Raw genomic sequence first — 22,997 nt, forward strand, 5'->3', positions numbered from 1 at the left:
GTTTGTGTGTGTGCGTTTTTCTGTGTTTGTGTACAGGTAGAGGCCTTGCCCAAGGAGTCCTACAGTATGTGTAAGATCTATAAAAACCGAAGTGAACGGAGAAGTTCATGGAGGTAGGCCTAGGCCCACTGGGGCTGTAGTGCCAAGGAGGGATGGGGGGGAAAGCGTACAAATTATGAATCTCCTCATTTTGCAGTTTTCTGCAACCTCCTGTCACTTCATCTCTCTTCGGTCCAAATATTCTCAACACCCTGTTCTCAAACACCCTCAGTCTATCTTCCTCCCTTAATGTCAGAGACCAAGTTTCACACCCATACAGACCACAGGCAAAATTATAGTTTTCTATATTATAATTTTTGTGTTTTTCGAAGGCAGACGAGAAGACAAAAGGTTCTGAACTGAATGGTAGCAAGCATTACCCGAGTTCAATCTCCTCTTAATTTCTTCCTGAATCAGGTCTCGATTTGTTATAGTCGTTGCATCAACTATTCGCAAAAGTACAAATATCGTAAAAGGTAAAGTTGTCCCTGTGCTTAACTAATTATGCACTACGCCATGAAGACGTATGGGGGAGTGGACGTATAGATTTGGACGTGAGCAGTAAGCTTCAATCGCTCAAATCGGTACCCCACTGGATAGGAGGCTGGGTGGGCCCCAGAACCAGTCTGGACAACATGAGGAAGAGAAATCTTACTCTTACTGGGACTCAAACTCCGACCCCTCGATAATCCAGCCCGTAGCCAGTCGCTATACTATCCGGCTCATATTCTAATTCACATTTTATTACACTTCCCGCAATCTAGTTTTGTTCACTCTGATTCATATTTATTTAAGCCTCAGTCATTATATCTTAAACACGGGATACTGAGAATACCAATGACCTCATCACTTAGTACAAGCACCACAAACCCTATCGTTATCACATGATTTAACACTACGAAAGGTCAGAAACGTCGATTCCACAAAAACGCCGCGGATGAAAGAGAAACAAGTCCACCACAGCTCCAACAAGAAACGGCTTTATCGACCTACAAACAAGAGTTTCTTCTGGCAGCATCAAACTCCTATCTTGTGTAAGGTGGATCTGTTTAATATCTACATCAGCACATTTAACGCATGAAAATCATCAACAAGTCGAAGAGACGCTAAAAAAAGGGATATACAGTCCAAGCTATACAGGATTCATTAAGAATATTTCTGGGCGTCTGAGATCATCCGGGCATGAAAATAGAATAAGTAACAAGGAATTTCATAATCTCTGCTCTTCATCATATATTATTAGGTTTATCAAATAAAAAGTTCTGGGAAGAACTAATTGCATACGTTCGTCTGATACAACATGGACGGCATACAAAAAGTCGCGTTCAAGAATTCTTCTACTCTTGTGTGTATTTGTTGCCGCAGTAACGTTCTTACCCACCAGTTGCCTAGCAACGATTGGGGTTACACATACAGACACGCAGATTGATAGGAGTGTTTATGAAATATGCCGTTAAGATGGGTTCAGGTGTCATGACGTACACACTAAATTCCATAAAGTTTGGTTCAGGCATTCAAAAGATTATTTTGGGATACACAGAAAGCACGATGATCTCATAAGACTACTTTTGTCTTGAAAATAAGGAAAGTAGGCTAACTGAGGATAAGCGGCAGGGAATGAAGCACGCATATGATAAAAATGCATGCAAATGTTTGGTCGGAAAACTCGGAAAAGAAAAAGACTGCTTCATAGATCTAGACGCAGACGGTGAAATGATGTTAACTGGTTTCATCTTGTGACCCCCAGGAACAATTGGGTTCCTTAGAAGGCCAGGCACTGCTCGAATAGCTGAACTACAGTTAGTAAAGGTAAAGGTAAAACTGCCCCCCCTCCTTAACTAAATAAACACTAATCCATAAAGGCGTATGGAGGAGTGATGTATAGAGCCACATTTTCTTGACCTAAGCACTAGTTGGTTGTGAGTGGTCAGCTTCACTACTGACAAAAAAAAAATTCTCCATGCAGGTATGGGCATTATAATCTTTTTTCGCGGATATAATAATTTGTTTTGAATATAACAAATCTGTCTCTATTAGAGTCAACTTACAGACCACAGAACATATTTTTATTACTATCACACTACATGTTTCGACCTCAAGAGGGCATCCTCAGGTGTACGAAAACAGTATAATTACACGCAATCACATTTGTCTTCTCACTTATTCGATCCTGTATCTTATTCAGGCCCACGCTCAATAATATATACTGATCAGTAGCCATCACAAGGACCGTAACAGATCCAGCAGCATCAGAGGACGCGGAAGAACAGCGAGACCTCCAAAAAGTGAAATGTGCGATCAGTATAATAAAATTTGAACTTTAATTCATGAACTTTTAACCTATAATATAATTAAACAAGTTAAAGTGAACTTGACGCAGTGATGAGCGTAAGTAGGAAGTGACTGAATAACAAGTGAAAGTGAAAGCATAACTAGTGATCTGTACTGAAATTCGATTCACAAATTTAAAATTTTTAAATTTTAACTTTTGACATTTAGAATAATATTTTAACTTTTGTTTTGTGAGAGGAGCTTGATATATTATTGAGCGTGGGCCTGAATAAGATACAGGATCGAATAAGTGAGAAGACAAATGTGATTGCGTGTAATTATACTGTGTTCGTACACCTGAGGATGACCTCTTGAGGTCGAAACATGTAGTGTGATAGTAATAAAAATATGTAGTGTGGTCGGTAAATTAACTCTAATATTGATTAAATACACAACAGGATGCAAGAAACAATTAAAATCTGTCTCTCTCTAAGATACACAGCCCATCACAACGCCGAATAGCATTACCTACTGCAGTGGCAGTAGCAGCAAAATCACATGACTGTATAAACAACAGATGGGTCATTAATGTCAGCGACCGGTCACCAGTGTGACAGTAACATATAAATAACGTCAGTGGCTTAGAGCTAAATGATAAATATTTAGACTTCGGTGAGTTCACGACCACGCTAAACATTTTCCTACAACGCGACAATTTTTTACTCTATCGGCTTCTCCTTTCACCACAGGCACAAGATGATGATAATGAGGATCAGGGCTTGTAAAATAAACTGATAAACTGAGGGCAGTTAATTTTGTAAGCCGGAGAGGGCTTGCATATTTACAGTACAGAATTTGTTTCTCTTTAGTAGTGTTAATAAGGTGCCGGGATAGCGTAGTCAGTATAGCGACTGGCTATGGGCTGGACGACCGAGGGGTTGAAGTTCGAATCCCGGTAGGGTCAAGAATTTTCACTTCTACAATCGTCCAGACTGGCTCTTTGCCAGGGGTAAAGCGGCCGGGGCGTGAAGCTGACCTCTCGCCTGCAACTAGTGCCGAAGTCAAGAAAATGTGGGTCTATACATCCACTCCTCTATACGTCTTCATGGCGTAGTGCTTATTTAGTTGAGCACAGGGACAAATTTATTTTACATTTTTAACAATGTTATAAAAATTTTGGCAGCATCCTTCTAAACTTCCCTTACGTAAAATGAAATGTAGCTACTATATATTTCTGGTGAATGATATCAAGTTAAAAGTAATGTACGAACTGAGGCTAGCATATATGAAAATAAGTTTTCACATCTACAAAGTTTTAAATAAAAGTTCGAAGTTCTTTTTTTATTGCTAGTGGGGTGGGACTAAGTCCCTTGTACTGCGGCCACTTCTGACCTATTGTACCAGCCCCAGATGATAGGCGAGGGTGACTGCAGTAATTGGTGGAATGAAGATTGGCAGGGGAAACCGAAGTACTCGGAGAAAACCTGCCCCAGCGCCACTCTGTGCACCACAAATCCCACTTGACCAGACCCGGAATCGAACCCGGGCAGCCGCGGTGGGAAGCAAGCGACTAACCGCTTGATCAATGGTGCGGACTAAAGTTGATCTCTATCGTCACATGTCTTTCAAGTTCAACAAGGTCATGTGAAAGAAGACTCTGAGAGATGAATCTTGTTACATCTATGAATATCATCGTTATATAATAACCTAACACGATAACCTAAGGGTGAAACTAGACGGAACAGCACATGCCACAACATTCTGCTGATATCAGCTATTTTTAGTACAGATCTAACTTTCCTCCATGCGTCACGGACACTATCGTTCTGTACAACGTGAGATGTTTTAAAAACGAAATTAACTACACTTCCTCACTGTCAGTACTTATTTCTAACAGTTTCACTTGCGATTCTGGAAATACAATTGCATTAATAAACAAGTTGTGGAAAAAACTAATCGCCCACTTCCCCTTGATACGACACGGGCCGCATGAAAAATGACGCCTCCAACATTCTTCGTTGCAGTGGGAGCGTGTTTACCGAGTCGTTGCCTAGCAACGATAAAGGGATACACAGTCTCCTTTGATACAACAAGGGCCGTTTAGAAAACGATGCGTCTGATAATTCCTCTACTGTTGTGAATTCGCCGCCGTGGGAACGTGTTTACGAAGCCGCTGCCAAGCAACGAAACACACAGACTGATGGGAGGGATTTACGAAGTACGCCGTTGCGATGGGCTCAGGTAGATACCAAGTTTGATAAGACTGGTTCAAGAATTCCAAAGCTGATGGAAGGGATACACACACAGACGGAAACGGATCTCACAACCCTACTTTCGTTTTTTTTAAAACAGGGAAAGCATGCTAGAAGGGAGGCCAATACTTTTCTTAAATTAGCAATCCGAAAACGCGAAATTCTTAGAAACGCAGTTTCGAATTCCACGTGGGCCATCTCATACGTCATATACGGTGTTTCAAATCGGAGTTTATGTATACAGCATTTATACAACGTCCCGAACATTCAATGTAGTGATTTAAGAGTTTCTTTGGAACAAAACCGAATTACTTCCCACACAAAGCCATTCCGAAACATTCACTATTATCTATCTATGGCTCTACAACCCTTTGTTGGGCCTTCGCCGGTTTTTTAGTTTCTTGATCTTTTATACAATCGGTAGGACTCCTTGGAGGGGGATTACCCCGTCACAAAGCCGCTACCTGCACACAGGACAGCACAAACATAAAAAATCCATGCCTCGAACCGACGATCCCAGTGTTCGAACACAGTTCATGCCTCAGACAGCACGGCCACTGTGATGGGCGGAATATTCACTACCACTACTACTACAAACACTTTACCTGGCCAAACGAAAATATCATTAATCAAACTTACGGGTAATTACATTTTTATTTAACTATAAATATCCTAAATAAATTTACACAGCCGGCAACACATCACTCCACATGCAAATTCGGTTTACGTATGGGCATATATTTCAGAAGCCTTATCCGGTTTCGTCAGACTGCGGACAGAACGCTCCGGACAATATCTTGCAGCAAAGCGTGACTATGTCATTCAAGGTCATGATTCACGCTTAATTTACACTCGCCGCATTAACTTCTTACGTAGCGGGTAAGAATGCGATACTGTATCAGTGTTAGGAAGCTAAACTTCAGCCATGTGCACATCTGTAGGCGTCTCCAAAAGAACACGAACGTATCCTCAACATGGAGCAAGATTCACGGTCAACGCATCTATACCACTGGCGCCACTATCTTCGTGAACAAAGGAAATTTATCGCGCAGAATTGTAGGTTTCACAATGTGATGTTCATCATCCATAGCATACACAACACACGAGCACAAAAAATGTCCACATGGGAAAGAAACTGCTACAAGATGGTAATTACACGTGCGTATATCATTCCATTACACTGCGCAGCGTAATGCTACAGCAGATCGCAGTCCGACATGTACAGTAGGTACGACACACATGGTATAAAGGCACCGGCACTACATGTTACCCACCACAAATACCATTCATAATGCGTCCTACTCCAGAAACTTCCATACAATAAACACCACAGCCACAGGAGTCTAAGAAGACAGGTTTTCTAGCCCTGCATCACAACTTAAACCACTAGGCAGAATACGCGTACAATCTCTCCAAAGTTCACTGCAACAGTTCAGCGGGAAATGGCAGACTTCTACAATATTTTCTATTTACAGCGCACAAGGTGAAGATATTCGGAGCCTTTCAGGAACGTCACTTTCACTCTAGTGAAATAACACATTTTATGGGTTAAGTTAAGAACTGGTTATGAAAACATTTTATTAACGTCGTGTTAAGAAATAAAAACACATTGAATCAACAGACCTTTATAGACAAGAGATAAAGACAACAGTGGCAAAACAAACTTGGGACTGGTTGAAAATGGAGGGAATTCAACAGGAATGGTGGAAGATTACATGGAATTTTCGAAATCTCCAATTAATGCTGCAGGCACGCTTGGCAAGCAAAGCCTCACATCCGTACTTGAACAACAGCCACTCTTTGTAGGTAACAGGGCAGATGTATACTGCATTATAAAGGCAGAAGTATTGAACGAATACACTAAAATGTGGGGAGAGTGAACGAAACAATAACAACTTGTCCGGGCACCGCAGTCTGAAGGGGCAGGGGAGGGACGAAAAAGACAGACACGACGCCAAAACAAAGCTAGAACCGTATTACAAATACCATCACGCCGGCTGAACATCGATATTTGGTGCTGCACTACTCGGGATCGCACTTCCATCGTCAGCGTGTGTTACGTCCCTATTGATGTAGAATTAGTAACCACATGTTTTTTTTCTTTCAGTTTTCGTAGTCCACTTTGCGTGCTAAAATGAAAGCACACGATGTCCTTGGGCCAAGCAACTCGCCAGTAACAAGCAGCATTGTTCACTGCTTTAACAGACGTGTTAATAAAGCAGAAATAGATCTCAGAATATTCCGTCTCCGGTTAAAGCGTACTGACAACATTTCACTGCACTGTTGCCAAATTTACACCTCATGCTACATTTGCTTCTATCTGTATCAGGAAAGGTACAAAACAGTGTATTTAAAGGATGTTTCTGCGAGGACATGGTGCTACATGCGTAACAGACAACTAATACAACCAACACGATACTCACTGGGTAATACATTCCCGGCTGTGGCGGAAGAAAGAAAGCCCCTGAGCCCCACAGTTTGGCTGCTGAAGATGAACGGCTAGCACATAGAATCCCGCTGTACCAAAGGCACACACTTCGCCCCCTTCACTAAGGCTAAAACCTAGCCCTAGTTCCTCTCCCTTAAAAACGAAAATAACTTTTTCACTCTTTCTAAATATGCGTCGACATAAAAACACACACAGCTTGTACAAAAACTCTTCTTTATTTTGCTTTCATACACACACACAGCCTTCTTCGCTTGGGGTCAAGCCACTAAGCACTAAAAACTACCTCTCGCTTGTATGACCGAGCGGCGGCCTGCTACTTGCGTCTGTCTGCTTGCCTGCCCGACCCTCTACCGAAGACTCGCTTTTACCCGCCCTCCCGCCGAACAACCCAGCCAGCAGAATGCAGATCAATGAATTTTCCCTTCTCCCTGCTGCTGCCACGGCCTTCTATTACCAACATCACGACACAGTTGCTTCTGTGGCCCACCAACCGCTGCAGTGCAATCCGCGTTCACCACGACATCTGTTGACCGTGTCCGTAACTACTTCACAGCTTCAACACTGCGGATTTCGCAAGCGTTCCTAGAATTAGTCACTTGCTTACTCATGGAGCTGAGCCCTTCTGGAGGAGCTGCAAATTCTGCAGCTACTCAAGAACTTACCAGCATTTTGTGGAACCCGAAGGTTCATTACCGTGTTCACAAGAACCGTCCACTGGTCTGTATCCTGAGCCAGATCAATCTAGTCCATACTATCCCTTCCTAACTCTCCAAGGTCCATTTGAATATTATCTACCCACCCTTGGTCATCCCAGTGGTCTCCTTCCATCTGGCTCTCCCACCAATATCCTATATGCATTCCTTTTCTCCCCCTTTTGTGCTACATGCCCTGCCCATCTCATCCTCCTTGACTTGATCATTCTAATTATACTCGGTGAAGAGTACAAGCTATGAAGCTCATCATTATGCAGTTTTCTACAATCTCCTGTCACTTCATCTCTCTTCGGTCCAAATATTCTCCTCAACACCCTGTTCTTAAACACCCTCAGTCTATGTTCCTCCCTTAATGTCAGAGACCAAGTTTCACACCCATACAGAACCACAGGCAAAATTATAGTTTTGTATATTCTGATTTTTATGGTTTTGGACAGCAGACGAAAAGACAAAAGGTTCTGGACTGAATGGTAGCAAGCATTACCCGAGTTCAATCTCCTCTTAATTTCCTCCTGAATCAGGTTTCGATCTGTTATCGTTCGTTGTCCCCAAATATCTGAATTGTGCCACATTTTCAAAACATCTGTTTCCTATCTTTATATCATGATTTTGCCCTGCATTTTGGTGACGAGACAGAAACATATACTGATAAAACAAAATGACCACTTCCCTGTGCTTGATACTCACTCGCATTCCAGAATTAAGGCTGAACTCTGCAGTGTATCAACTGTGATCCTGGGAACAGTGACTCGCGGAAAGGATTCAAGGAACAAAATGACTGAATTAAAACATCCAGCTAGGATCAATAACCTCGTACGGGCACATATTGTAGATCATTTATGGTGGCCAGAATACGAAATATTATGAAAATAAAATGCCAAGAAAATCACGATTGCTTCCGTTTTTTTGGGGGGGGGGGGTGTACCGGAGACAATGAAAGGACAAGACAAATCGGTAACAATAAGTGTACGAACACTGCGATTACTGACTGAGCCACCGACACCAATTAGGAGACTGCTTGGGCCCCAGAGCTGGTCGAACCCCAGTCGTCATGTCTTCAGAAAATCGTTTTACTGAAGTCATCTAGAATTCTGCAGATAACCCCACACATACAGTAGGGCTCCCTACTGTCCAGCGTGGATGCAAAATGAGTATCCGGACAATACGGAATCCCGGACAATCAGAACAACAAATATAACTATTACAAAAGGTTTATTAATTCCGCCCAGTGTGACTGATTTTTTTAATCTTTTATCCTTTACATGTTTCGGTCTTACAGACCATCTTCAGAAGGATATCAATACAATTAGGCCACACTATTATAATATGTTTTAAGAATATTAATATGTACATACAATGTACAAATCTAACGTTTTTTAACAACTACAGCGGTTTGTACCTACACAATTACAATTAGTATGTTTAAAAATGCTAAAAATTTTTAAACCAAATTGGTTCGTGCTCCTTCTATTTCCTCTACCCGAAGGAAGCCAAGCGTCCACTGCCCCTCGGGACACGAACAAATTTGGTTTAAAAATTTTTAGCATTTTTAAACATACTAATTGTAATTGTGTAGGTACAAACCGCTGTAGTTGTTAAAAAACGTTAGATTTGTACATTGTATGTACATATTAATATTCTTAAAACATATTATAATAGTGTGGCCTAATTGTATTGATATCCTTCTGAAGATGGTCTATAGGACCGTAACATGTAAAGGATGAAAAATTAAAAAAAAAAAAACATCAGTCACACTGGACGGAATTAATACACCTTCTGTAATATTGTTAGTGTGACGGACCAGAACGAAACACATCAAAAATATATAACTAACTCGAGAACTGTGATTTATAAAACAATATATACATCTGGATATACTGCAGCATTCTCTTGCATATTGCTTATTAATTAACAAATATCTCTCATATTCCGTCTTACATGCAACACTCCTTTAAAAATTTACCACATATACAGAATGACTCTTTTAAACATATTTAAAATCACACCGTACACTACATCTTTCGACCGTCGATGGTCATCATCAGATGTGAAGGCTGCTGTGCTTGCGTTTTGCGCTTGCAATGTTCACGTGTAGTCCCATCACACATTCGTGGTTTTCGTCGTTCTGAGTGTTTCCTCCTGCTGCCTTGTGTGTTTAAGACAAAACGCAAGCAGAGCGGTCTGCATAATCACTTTTAAAACATCTTATAATGACCACTGTCGGCCGAAACATGTAATGTACGGTGTGAGTTTAAATACGTTTAAAAGTCGCATTGTGTATAAAAGGTAAAGTTGCTCCTGTGCTCAACGAATTAAGCAGTACGCCATGAAGGCGTATGGTGGAATGGATATATAGATCCACATTTTCTTGACATAGGCACTAGCTGGAGGTGAGTGGTCAGCTTCACGCACCGGCCGCTTTACCCCCAAGGAAAGATCTCTCGGTACACATTGGATAGGATGTTGAGTGGACCCCAGAGCCGGTCTGGGCGATTTGGATAAGAGAAAATTCTTGACCCTATTGGGACTCGAACTCCGACTCCTCAGTCGTCCAGCCAGTAGCCAGTCGCTATACCGACTGCGCCACCACGGCTCCTCATTGTGTATATGTAGCAACTTTTAAACAAACTTTGAAAGGGGTGCTGCATGTAATACAGAATATCAGAGATATTTGTTAATTAACATACACACTGAAATGGACGAGAATCTATTCCATGGGGTGGTAAAAAGAAAAGGTAAAGCTATCAGCCTAACAGGCCGTAGAGGCCAATAGGTTTGTGAGACGTCAAGGCACCCACATTTTCTAGACAACCGGCTCACAGATGATGGTGATGTTGTCCAGTACGTAATACCCAACATAAGGTTAAGATGTCATATATTGTTTTAATTTCAATCTCTTCCGTGACGGGCAAATAAATGTACTCTTCTGCCTACAACCACTGCTCTCAAAGTCAGAAAACGCATTAGGACCCATTAATAATGCAGAACTGGTAGAAAGCAGAAGGTTTCAAGCTTTTGAAAAGTTCTCGTTATAACGTAGTCACGATAGGGCAGGGGGGGGGGAGCACCGAAGTTATCTCTATACGCAATAAAGGTAAGGTAAAGGTAAACTTGTCCTTGTGCTTAACTAATTAAGCGCTACGCCATGGAGACGTATGAGAAAGTGAATGGAATGTATAGTTCCACGTTTTCTTGAACTCGGCACTAGCTGGAGGTGAGTGGTCAGCTTCACGTCCCGGTCGCTTTACCCCCGGGGAAAGAGCACCCGGTACCCAATGAATAGGAGGCTGGGTCGGCCCCAAAGCCGGTCTGGACGAGGACCCTAGCGTGACTCGAACTCCTACCCCTCCGTCGTCCAGCCCGTAGCCAGTCGCTATACCAACTGCGCTATCCGGGCTCCTATCTCTATACGCAATACTGAACAAAAATTCGTGGGAACAGCACTACGTCCATGCAAGGATTTCAAGCAGTCGCGTAGACTGCAGTGAAAGCAGGCGTAAGAAACAGCCGTAAACAGAGTCGCATTCCAAAGTGAAAGAAAAATATGAAGACAGCTGTATACAGTGACGCATTCTGCAGTCAAATTAAGGTATGGAACCCTCGGGGCTTGTTTAAGTACACGGAGATACGAAGTTTCTACATGGCAAGGGACGAAAATTTTGTTTGTTCAAATATCCCGTTCCTGGATCACTCAAAACACTGACAGTGGCCCTTCAATTAGGACGACGAGAACCAACCTCACCCCACACACGAGACACAAGAACGTAGGGACATGGGAACAACAATGCATAGTCAGTGGTTAGCAACAATCGAAAACGTTACATTTGTATGTCCCCACTTGTTTGAAAGGATTCTCGATGAGGCTCAGCGGATAACATGTAATGAATCACAATACTGTGATACACTCAACACAGCAGTGTAACACCGTTTTGTACAGTCTCCCTAAAATATGACATAGGCCTATAAAAGTGTGCAACGCTCGCTCTACGAACTGGTAAAATTCAAGTTCGCGAATGAAATTAATTGGTCTTCGCGGTAACACAATGCGTAGAACAAATCTTGTGGGCGTAATTCGTGCAATTCATTTGCGCACGGGGCGTCTGTTGTCTACGTATTAAACTTAACACATTACATTCGCGCCATAGCTGGAGCGGTCAGTCGCTGGCTTCCCACCTCGGCAGCCCGGGTTCGACCCCGGGTCTGCTCAAGTGGGATTTGTGGTGGATAGAGTGGCGCTGGGGCAGGGTTTCTCCGAGTACTTCGGCTTCCCCTGCCAATCTTCATTCCACCAATTGCTCCACAATTACCCTCACCTATCATCTGGGGCTGGTACAATAAGCCAGAAGTGGCCGCAGTACAAGGGACTCAGTCCCACCCCACTAGCAATAAAAAAAATAATAAAACACATTACATTACTCGTACGACAAGTGCCGCACGTCGAGTTTCATCAAAATGTGCCATAGACTGATAAGTTATATAGCGCATAAGTTCACTTGGCAGGATGTAAATTGACCCTTCAGACAGCACAAGCACTGTATATCAGTTTTTATTAAATTGTGTGAAAGGTTCCAAACGGCTTATATGAAGATTAATTTAGGATCACATGTAAAACTGGGGCACGAGGTAGCGTAGTTGGTTGAGGCACTATGTTACAAGCCTGAAGGTCGTCGGTTCTAGTCCCGATGAGGTGGATTTTTCAATTTACCTAATTCTTCCAAACGCAATAGGTCCCGGGGGTCGACTCAGCCTCTGACAGGAATGAGTACCAGGAATCTTCCTGGGGGTAAAGAGCGGCCAGCGCGCAAGGCTGACAACCTCACCGCCATCTGTGAGCCGACTGTCTAGAGAAAATGTGAAAGCCTCAACATCTCACAACGTTATGGCCAGTTACGGTGATAGTGTTACCTTACCTTTAGCTAATGTTTCAGGAAAGTAGCCCATGTAATAACAAAAAATTAATACGGGTTTATAATGATATTTTTGTATGTAGATTAAAATTATAATACCTTAACAAAAAAACCTGTTGTAAAATCAATGGTACTGAAAAAGGAGGCTGAAAGTAGTCAAGAATCTGATACGAATTCTGAAGCGCCTAGCTCAACATTATTTCGCATGCTAACCAATCCTTGTAACACACAAGTTGATAACATCGCTCAGTCCCACGTCTGTTATCAACTGCTGCGTACGAAAGTCTGCATATTTGGATATGATATGATTCACTTCCGGGCCACATTAATCTTCCTAACCTTTCAGAGCTTCCGTCTTGCAAAGAAAGTAAATCTTACAAATGACATTCTCACTAGTCCTGCCCAGTTTACTTTAATCCCATATCTTAGAGACAGTCTTGATGAAACAAGCTATTCACAGCTTAGGCTACAGAGAAAGATACTCTGCTCGCAAGTGTTTCCCTCCTGTAACTTCTCGAACTTCATCACTTTTATAATCTTTTATTATGGTACAAAAAAGTTGGTTTCACGAAAAAAAGAAACGCTTAATTGTTCTGACTGCTATGCATAAAGTTAAATGTAAAAGTGACCAAAATTCTGCCTTAGAGGTTAGACGATGACCATATTTGCGTTGCTTCTACATACGTATAAAATCCTTGAGACAAGGAGGCGGTCCAGACTTCAACAACTGAAGGAACTGACCAATGTTTTGAAATGCAGATACTGCACACGCTAGCTCGGACATGCCAGGAGGGGGGATATCGTGCTCCCGGAGAGTCCAAGGCAAGGTTGATAAATTTCACATGTAACATCGTTGTCTTTTCGTCTGCAGTCCAAAAACATAAAAATTAGAAACTATAAGTTTGCCTGTGGTTCTGTATGGGTATGAAACTTGGTCTCTGACATTACGAGAGGAACATAGACTTATGGTGTTTGAGAATAGGGTGTTAAGGAAAATATCTGGACCGAAGAGGGGTGAAATGACAGGAGTTTGCAGAAAACTGCATAATGAGGAGCTTCATAACTTGTACTCTTCTCCAAGTATAATTAGAACGATCAAGTCAAGGAGGATTAGATGGACAGGGCATGTAGCACGAATGAGGGAGAAGAAGAATGCATATAGGATATTGGTGGGAAAGCTAGAAGGAAAGAGACCACAGGAAGACCAAGGTGTAGGTGGGTGAACAATATTAGAACGGATCTTAGCGAGATAGGATGGGATGGGATGGATTGGATAGATCTGGCTCAGGATAGGGACCGGTGGAGGGCTCTTGTGAACACGGTAATGAACCTTCGGGTTCCATAAAATGCTGGAAAATTCTTGAGTAGCTGCAGAATTGGCGGCGGCTCAGAAGGGCTCAGCTCCATGAGTGAGTAAACACCGTACGCAGTGGCCCAATTTACAATAACGCTTCATGTCAGTGGATATGATGACACTGTTCATTACGAAGTCAGAAATTATTTTACAATGTCTCTTCTAAATAAAACTAGGTTTCTGCCCTCTTCAGGAACTACAAATACGACTGCGTTTTTATCTGAATAAAACGCTTTTATAATACAATGCATTTATTCACTCCTCCTCCCAAATCTTCCAGACTCGGTTTCTTCAGCAGTGCTGCATATTCCTGGATAAATAATTAAACTATTCAGCGACACGATTCCTGCTAAAAAAAAGTCATGTCGGCATTTACACGTCGACTAAGACTGGCCTAATTACTTAAGACAGATTAGTTTCAGGAAATAACATATTTGCAAACTCCCTGCTTTTCTCCCAACAAGGTTCTTCAAGACGAGCAGAATAATGGACTTGCGGGGCTATGACAATATCCCGCACCTCAGGATGTCGCCCCACTGTCGACTTCCAACAGCAGCTCTTTCTTCCCGTTAGGCAGCAGAATCAGATTAGTCCAGACGGTAAACGGGAACGCAAGTCTCGTGGAGGATTCTCCAAACACGAATTTCAACCTCCCCCGTACTGCCCGTACACACAGCGAAAACACTACCACTTAATTTAAAGCTTTGGAAAGAAACATCGTGCGACTAATGCTGCCTAATGGTATGTGAAGCCGTACAGATAGTGTAAACTGACATTTCGGAGGAGCTTATCGCCTCAATCTTCAGGGTATAAAAGTACGCGAGCTAGGAACCAGCGTGAGCAGTACGTAAAACAAGACGAAGGAAAAATATACATTTCGTATGCCTGCCCATTCCCAATAAACATCAGCACAAAAACGTTTGCAGAATATATTCGCATTTCCACTCTTGAAATGTTTTCAAATCCGAATTCCGCATTAAATGCAAAATGTGTTCTTAACACACAATATAAGACAAAATTATTATTACACTGAATAGACTGTACGAAAAACAAAAAGTCTGTTTGATAGGATACAATCGCATGGATGGCATGTGATTGGGCTGTTTTACAGGACTACAACAACGCCTTTACAGTTACAGAATCGTCATAAGATACGTACCGACAACTTTAAGATAAGCTACGATTATTTTACCCAGTTTACATCCCGTACCCTTCTCCTCCCGGTACGCCTTGGAGGCATCTGGTATCTGTAACTAAACATACCCGTGCTGCGGACAAAGAACATTCTTTCCCTTCCACGAACAGAACAAAACGTAAATTCCAGTTCTCGTGCTGACTTACAAAAAACATGGAAAATAGCACAGAAGTTATCTTAAAAATCAAGGACATAGACTCGAGTTGGATAAAATTAGAACATTCGCTCTGATATTTGAAGTGAAATGGGCAGAGCAGAACAAAGCGCCGTATTGATAGGCATAACGTCACACACCTCCACTCAGCGGGTCTCCTCTGGCAACCGACCAATGCCAGGCGTACGCGCGCATGTCACCCAGCTGAACAGACACTAATGAAATGAAATATACACCACTAACGCTGATTACTAATTAACAACCACGAGCGATAATATACAGAGTTTCAGTTACTGGCTTTTAAAGTAGACGTACAGGATACCACACCCACAACAAGGACCTCCAGGGCTATTTAATCATTACTACTGGCTTTTCAGGATGTCCAGGGAGCCTGTCTTGAATCAGATTCCAGACTCTCCTACATTCTTTAATCGATCATACAGTTATATTAAACTTATAACGCAGAATCTGTATCCGTTGTAGTCACTGCTACACTGTAAACTGGTATTCCATATAAAGACCCTATTTACATCATTCAGAACTGGTCGACATAAAACCCTTTATCTAATTAATTACAACTTAATCTGAAATACGGTATTAATGAAGACAAAATTATAGTTTATTTAAGCCTCATCAGAGTGGTTTCGAAGTATGTAACCTCTGGTTTACATTTCAGTGTGTAGCCTGTCTGTAATGTGACTGAAATCCGTCCACAGAGAGCATCACAGAAAGAGGAACATGACCTCCGCACAGGGCCCTCAAACTTTCCAAAACAAACTACCAAACAACAAAAATTACTAAATGAAATAGATGTAGGTAAGGCCACGCTTGTACTGAAAGAGTAAACTAACAGGAAACTAACTAATTTAGCGCTAGGCAATGAAAACGTATGAAAAAGTGGATGCATCTGTATATGGTTCTACAGCCCTTGTGGACCTTGGCCGCTTTTCAGTTTCTTACTTTACACACAGTCGGTAGGACTCCTTGGACGGGGGATAAGCCTGTCGCACGCTGCTGCCTACACACAGAATAACACAAACACAGAATAAACCCACACAGACATCAATGTCTGGAGTTGGATTTGAACCGACGATCCCAGTGTTCTTGCGCGCGAAAACAGTTCACGCGGCTACAGTGATAGGCGGAATGGATGTATAGATCCATGTATTCTTAGCCTCGACATTAGCTTGAGTGGTCAGCTTCACTCCCTGGCCGCTTTATCCCTTGGGATAAAGCCCCAGCACCTACCGGATAGGAAGCTGAGTGGGCCCCACAGCGGGTCTGGATGGCGTGAAAAGAAAAAGCTTTACCCCTACTGGGACTCGAACTCCAACCCCTTAGCCGTCCAGCTCGTAGCGCGTCACTACACTGACTGAGCTATCCCAGACTAACTGGGAACTTGCGTTATTTTAAAATCGCTAAGTTCTGACACTTTTAAACAACTACACTCGGACGTCGCGACCCAGAGATGAGATATTTATAAGAAAAAATGGATTCTTACGTTGCCTCGTAACCAAAGACTGTCTCTGCGGTGGGATGTATTACGACTGAAGGGGGAAAGTGTATGAGTATTTACTGCAGACACATTTCAGTGTCTGTGATCGAAAAATGTCTTTATATTCAAGGAAGCCGAGGATACCGTTTGTGAGGACATCAGGTGGGTACAGAACAACTTATGTACAAATGTGAAACTGGCTAATTTCTGTTGAATATGCGGTTTGAATATGAAAACTAGGGTCTCCGGAGTCCGGCGAAGGTCCGCCTTTTCGGAGGAACATGTTGCCTCCACCTTCAAAAGCAAGCCAATGGAAGCAGGCGGCAAGTCAAGCACAGTTTGTAGCGTGCTTCTGCTGGTTTCTATTGTGGCTTACTCTTCGACACTGAAGATGGAATTAGTATATATCTATGGTTCTACAGTCCTATGTTGGGCCTTGGCCGCTTTTTCCGTTTCTTAATCTTATACACAGTTGGTAGGATACAGTGGACGGGGTATCAGCCCGTCGCAAGGCCTCTATCTATACACAGAACACAGAATAAAAACACATAATACAGACATCCATGACTCGGATGGGACTCGAACCTACGACGCCAGTGTTGAAGCGGGCGAAGACTGTTCATGCCTTAGACCGCGCGGCCACTGTGATCGGCACATAGAATAGATATGCTCTTCCGGCCGGCGCGTAAGGCTGACAACCTTACCGCCATCTTTGAGCCGATTGTCTAGATAATGTGGGACCCTCAACGTCTCAAGACCCTATGGGCCTTCACGGCCTGTTACAGGGATAGCTTTACTTTTTACATATCGGGTTCTTCCCGACCAACACAGCATTACAGTCTTAGTCTTATCTGTTCCTCTTTGACACAAACATAGGACATTCCTCTACTGAGATATTAAACGAATTGGGTTCTTCACTGGTTTAGTTCCAGCCAGCGAAGATTGACATTTTCCAGAAGGTGCCTTATGTCGAGAGCTCAACATGTAAACAACTTCTCATACCTCCTCTTCCCCCCACTTTCACACAGAGCATCACGTGACTACACTTCTCGTGTAAACCCTGATTCATACGACAGACATAAAACACACATCCGGGCCCGAGCTTTTCGCTATAAATGATGCGTGCCCCATATTAAATAACAATGCCACAAAATTTCCTGCAGTCATCATATCAATATTCCTCATATTCCGTTCTTCTCGTTATCACCATCGGCAAAGCAGTGAAGCCAACTGCCCCCTCTGGCCAACAGTTATCATGAGAGAGAGATCTCCGGCTTTTGGGAATTTAGTTACATGAGACGAGCACTGCAGTATTCATCATCATGGGAAAAGCAGTCAAGCCAACTGCCCCCTCTCAGGCCAACAGTTATCATGAGAGTGATCTCTCCGGCTTTTGGAAATTTAATTACGTACATGAGACGAGCACTGCAGTCTTTGTTAAACCGAGCCTGTAGCAGATCCGTAACAACGCTTACATTCCTGCTAATCGGTCAAGCACGACAAAAGAATGTTCCATCGAAGGGTCTTACGATTTTCGACAGTCTTACGGCACTGATAACGAATCATTCGTCATGTAATCGAAAATATACTCTATGCTTACGTTTTTCTTAGACGACTGAAGTGATATGTCGCTTATAACTTCCACACAAGTAGTACTTGCTTTCGAAATCTTGAACTTAACATAGCTTCTAAGGTAAATGTCAGCAACTTGGTGTCTCTGAATTGAGGTGTGGAGATCCATCAACGAGGATGAGATAGGTAGGGTATGTAGCATGGAATGGGGCAAAATTATACATAGAGAATTTTGGTGGGAAACGCAGCAAGATAGAGACCACTAAGAAGGCAGGAGGATAATAGTAAAATGGATCTTGGAGAAACAGGATACGGTAGTATGGACTGGATTCACTTGGCTCTAGATAGGGACCTGTGAAGACCACCTCTGTGGTCTAGTAGTCAGAGATCCTGGCTACAGATCCAGAGGACCCGGGTTCGATTCCCGGCGCTACCAGATTTTCTGAGGTGTAGCGGGTCTGGAACGGGGTCCACTCAGCCTCGTGAGGCTACAAAACCGAAATTAACGGCCGTGGGGATCCGTTGCGCTGTCCACGCGACACCCTCTATTCGCTAAAGTAGGCACTACCTTCGCCGACAAGCGGCGGTCGCTCGGTCGATACAGCTAGCTCGCGGACTACAGGCGACGGAGTTTTAAGGACCTATGATGGACTCTTGTGAACACCGCAATGAACATTCGGGTTTCATAAAATGTTGGTAAATTCTTGAGTAGCTGAGAAACTATTGGTTTCTCAAGAAGGACTCGACTCCATGCAGTTAGTTACTTCCCTAGGAGCTTACCGACTGTCGCGGTAGAGTAAGTAGGACTCATTTCGTATTTGCTAGGTCCCGAGCTCGAATGAAGGCCCGGACGCCGAATATCCCGAGATTTTCGTTGCTTCCCCCACTCCCTCCAGGTAAATTCGTTCACAGTACATCAAATAGTCCACGACCACTTCCTCCCACATCCTTTTCAAAGCAACGCTCACTGACAAACGTACCAATGGACGCTATGTAACCTGAGGCAAGGAACATTAATACATTTAGAGAGATGTTTTTGTTGCTTCAATAGCCTTAAATCTTACAGCATATCTTTCTATAAAGGCTAATGTTCCCGTTTCATGAACCGACACTTTCCTGTCATACTCAAGGATCATTACCTACAGTGAGTAAACATTTATTCCTTAAGTCATCGCCTGTTTCTGCACAGGCCCCACGTGCGTTTACCCTTTTTCTGCACCTCTGTCTTACTATTTAACTTATTCTCTTGTTCAAGTTACTTAGGCCCACATCAAGCGCATGGCTGATGTTTACTCTAATTTCATATAGGATACAGAAAAATGAATTTTGCTTTCATTCGTGGCTTCTAGAAATTAAATTCAAATCTATGCCTACATTGCACGTGCTGCCGATCACAGTGGCCGCAGTACAGGGCGCGTATACTAAAAAACCTTGCCTGATGATGATGATGATGATGACAGTGGTATGTTGGTGACAACAAATTATAAGACTGTCAATAAGATTCACAACCTCAAACCCTAAGCAAGTTCGTTTTCCCCTATTGTACCAAGCTGGATGTTGTTTCCTTACCAAAATAAATACCTTCAGCTTCAATTAACACGAAATTTATCACCGGCAATGACTGCGAGAACACACGTGAACGGTATAAATTTAAAAATGAAATGTAGAGAATGATATCAAACTACTTGCCAACTGTTAATGATTAAAATCAGACAATCGACAAAATCCAACGCTAATTCGCCATGCTATGGAGGGAATAGCAGTCACTGTGGAATAATTATATTCATTCGCAGTTAGCAGATGCCATTAACAAACGTTCGAAGCACCTGTGACGTCCTTGTGCGAGATTTTATACGTCAATTACGAGGAGTGTGATGACAAGGCTTGGTATACCCTGCGGACACGCGGTTGCTGTAACAGCCACATAATTACCATTGCCGGCACTTAACATCAGAAAAGTTCTGTCCTCTGGGATATAAAACCGTGTAGACCGGCGAGGCAACTCATGCTTACGGGGAGTATGTTGCCTCCATTCAATGCCGAAGAATAAGCCAAGCAAGAAACCAACACGAAGGAAGCGTGAACCTCAAGTCCTTCAAATTAGCTCCTTTCGAAACCGTTAGAAGACGAATACTGACATAGACCTGTTTCTTTGACCCGTACACAGCCAACATTTTTCTTTCGTCCTCTTCGCTCCCATTTAGGAGCAACAGGGCTGCTTTCTTAGTTTCACTGATCATTTTTACAGATGGTAGGATTCCTTGGACGGTGAACAGCTCACCGCAAGGTCTCTACCTAAACAGAGGTTAACACAAAATAAACGCATACACAATGAATGTATGAGGGGTAGGCCTTCTTGGCCCTTGCACGGCGACCTACAGTGGTCTACTGTGCTTAACGCTTACACAAACCAAACATGCCTTGAGTGGGATTCGAGCCCAAGATCCCGGTTTCTAGGTTACCGTGACCGGCAGTCAACATTATAGGTGTACAAAAATATACCAAAGAAAATATTCGGTCTATGAGCGATGAACTATGTGGGGAAAATTCTGTAAAAGAAAGTCACTCTGAAGACCTACGTTCAGAGACAGATAACTTTAAAATAATCACAAGAACAAAGTTACGGGTAAAATCCCTTGGATTATATTGTCTCGGAATCGGGTTAACTGGTGATGGCATGTTGAACCCTCGGTTTCTAATACTACAATCTAGAAATTACGCAGACAATGAAGCATCATTATCGAAAAACATCCTAATTGTAGTTTTCGAAATCTTAAGTAACATTACGCGGTCTAGAACACCGAGATTAACGGCCGTTGGGATCCGTTGCGCTGATCACGCGACACCCACTATCCGCAAAAGTTGGCACTAACTTCGCCGACAAGCGGCGGTAGCTCGGTCGGTATAGTTCACTTGCGGACTACAGGCCATGGACTTTCTTACGTAACATTACGAGATTTGTAGTTCTCAAGCCGGCGACTGCTAAAATTGCGGTCTCACGGCATGTAACTCCGTATATTTTGCTAGACAGGCTACTGTATAGCAAAATACGTCACATTCCAAAATATGGTGATATCACGTAGTGTACTTTTTACGAACTGTACCCACTAAAATAATAAATGCCAACAGCGATAGCAACGTAGTGGTAACATCCCTTTACATTAGGGACGTCGCGTCCAGGGCACGATACCTTCATCATGATCCTCACTCCGTTTACGTAACCAATCGCCGTGACGGTAATTTAAATTACGTCACAACCGCTACCTTCCGTATCTTTCCCAATTTATTCATTCATTCATCAATGGCTCTACAGCCCTTTGTTGGGCTCTGACCTCTTCTTCAGTTTCGTAATGTTTCTTACACAGTCGGTAGGACTCCTTGGACGAGTGAATAGGCCGTCGCAAGGCCGCTACCTACACACAGGACAACACAAACATAGAATAATCGCACACACAGACATACATGCCTTGCTATGCCCACGATCCCAGCGTTCGAACGAGCTAAGACAGATCATGCCTCAGACCGCGCGCCCACTGTGATCGACTACTTTCCAATTCATCATTCGCAAATCTTCATATGCTTCGAAAGTACATACCTTGAGGAGGTGAAAAAGTTCCGACAAAAAAAAAAGAATTAATTAATGTTTTATGTAACACCCAGTTACCACAAGTTGCGGTTTAGTGGCCAGGAACTCTGCTTCGCATTCTTGAGAAAATTTAAACAGGATACACACTAAGTCTGGCTGTTCTGATAATGGATCTGACAAGCGTTTGCAATATATTCCTAAAATTCTACTCTTTCGAGTGTCCCGTACAGCGGTACCCAAAGCTTCATTACTACGCCAAGCTATTATATTCCCGTGCTGGCGACATCCGTTCCCGAATTTCTGCACAACTTAATTACAGGGCAAACGCACGTGAAGAGGACCACAAAGCATGTCCCCGGAAACAACGAATAAAATGTAGGATTGAGGTTCTCACAACGGTGGTCATGAAGAATACTATCTTCTGGGGTATAACGCCGTGTAGTCCGTTGAAAGTCAACCGACGTTTCGGAGAAATGAAACATCCGTTGACTTTGAACAGATTACATGGAGTTATATCCCAAAATGACAAAAATTTTAGAACACTGTAAACTGGCAATCAACATCATGGTCGAAATTTTCAATAAAGCTAATAGATCCAAAATCGACAAAGTGCCAAAAACGGAAGGAATGTCTGGATTGGATGCGAATACATCACTCTAAAAGTTACATGGGAATTATGCTGGACGTTATCCATTGTCTGAAATGTATTTAGAATATGCCTACACGACGTTTCGCGACTTGGCTCCACTTTTAAGCAAATGGTTTTCATACTGACAGGCATTATTAGTTTTATCAGGAGCCTTAGAATTCACCGCACAACGAACAAATTCTTTCACGCTGTGTCACTCCCAAATATTCATACCATTTCACATTACTGGGGGATTAATTGTCTTTTATTCGCTGTTTTTACTTGGAAGATAATACATTCATATTATAGTATGAGACATGAATGTATAAAAAGAAAGCAGTCTTCTGGAATGTGGCGCTATGAAGACAGTGTTAACCGACGT

General features: G+C 42.7%; 1 protein-coding gene across 27 annotated transcripts in view; it reads right to left on the reverse strand.

Moving 5' to 3' along the window:
• LOC111863713 (RNA binding protein fox-1 homolog 1) overlaps positions 1-22,997 on the reverse strand; it is a 597,437-nt gene that overhangs the window by 202,213 nt on the left and 372,227 nt on the right. The window contains exon 1 of one of the 27 annotated variants that reach the window (XR_002842657.2): positions 6,986-7,409. The exons of the other annotated variants lie outside the window; for them this stretch is intronic. The gene's annotated coding sequence lies outside the window, so the exon portion shown is untranslated. Of the gene's footprint in view, positions 1-6,985; positions 7,410-22,997 lie in introns of those variants that run through there. 27 annotated transcript variants of the gene reach the window in all.

This window comes from Cryptotermes secundus, unplaced genomic scaffold (genome assembly GCF_002891405.2).
Source record: "Cryptotermes secundus unplaced genomic scaffold, Csec_1.0 scaffold429, whole genome shotgun sequence".
Lineage (NCBI taxonomy): Eukaryota > Metazoa > Arthropoda > Insecta > Blattodea > Kalotermitidae > Cryptotermes > Cryptotermes secundus.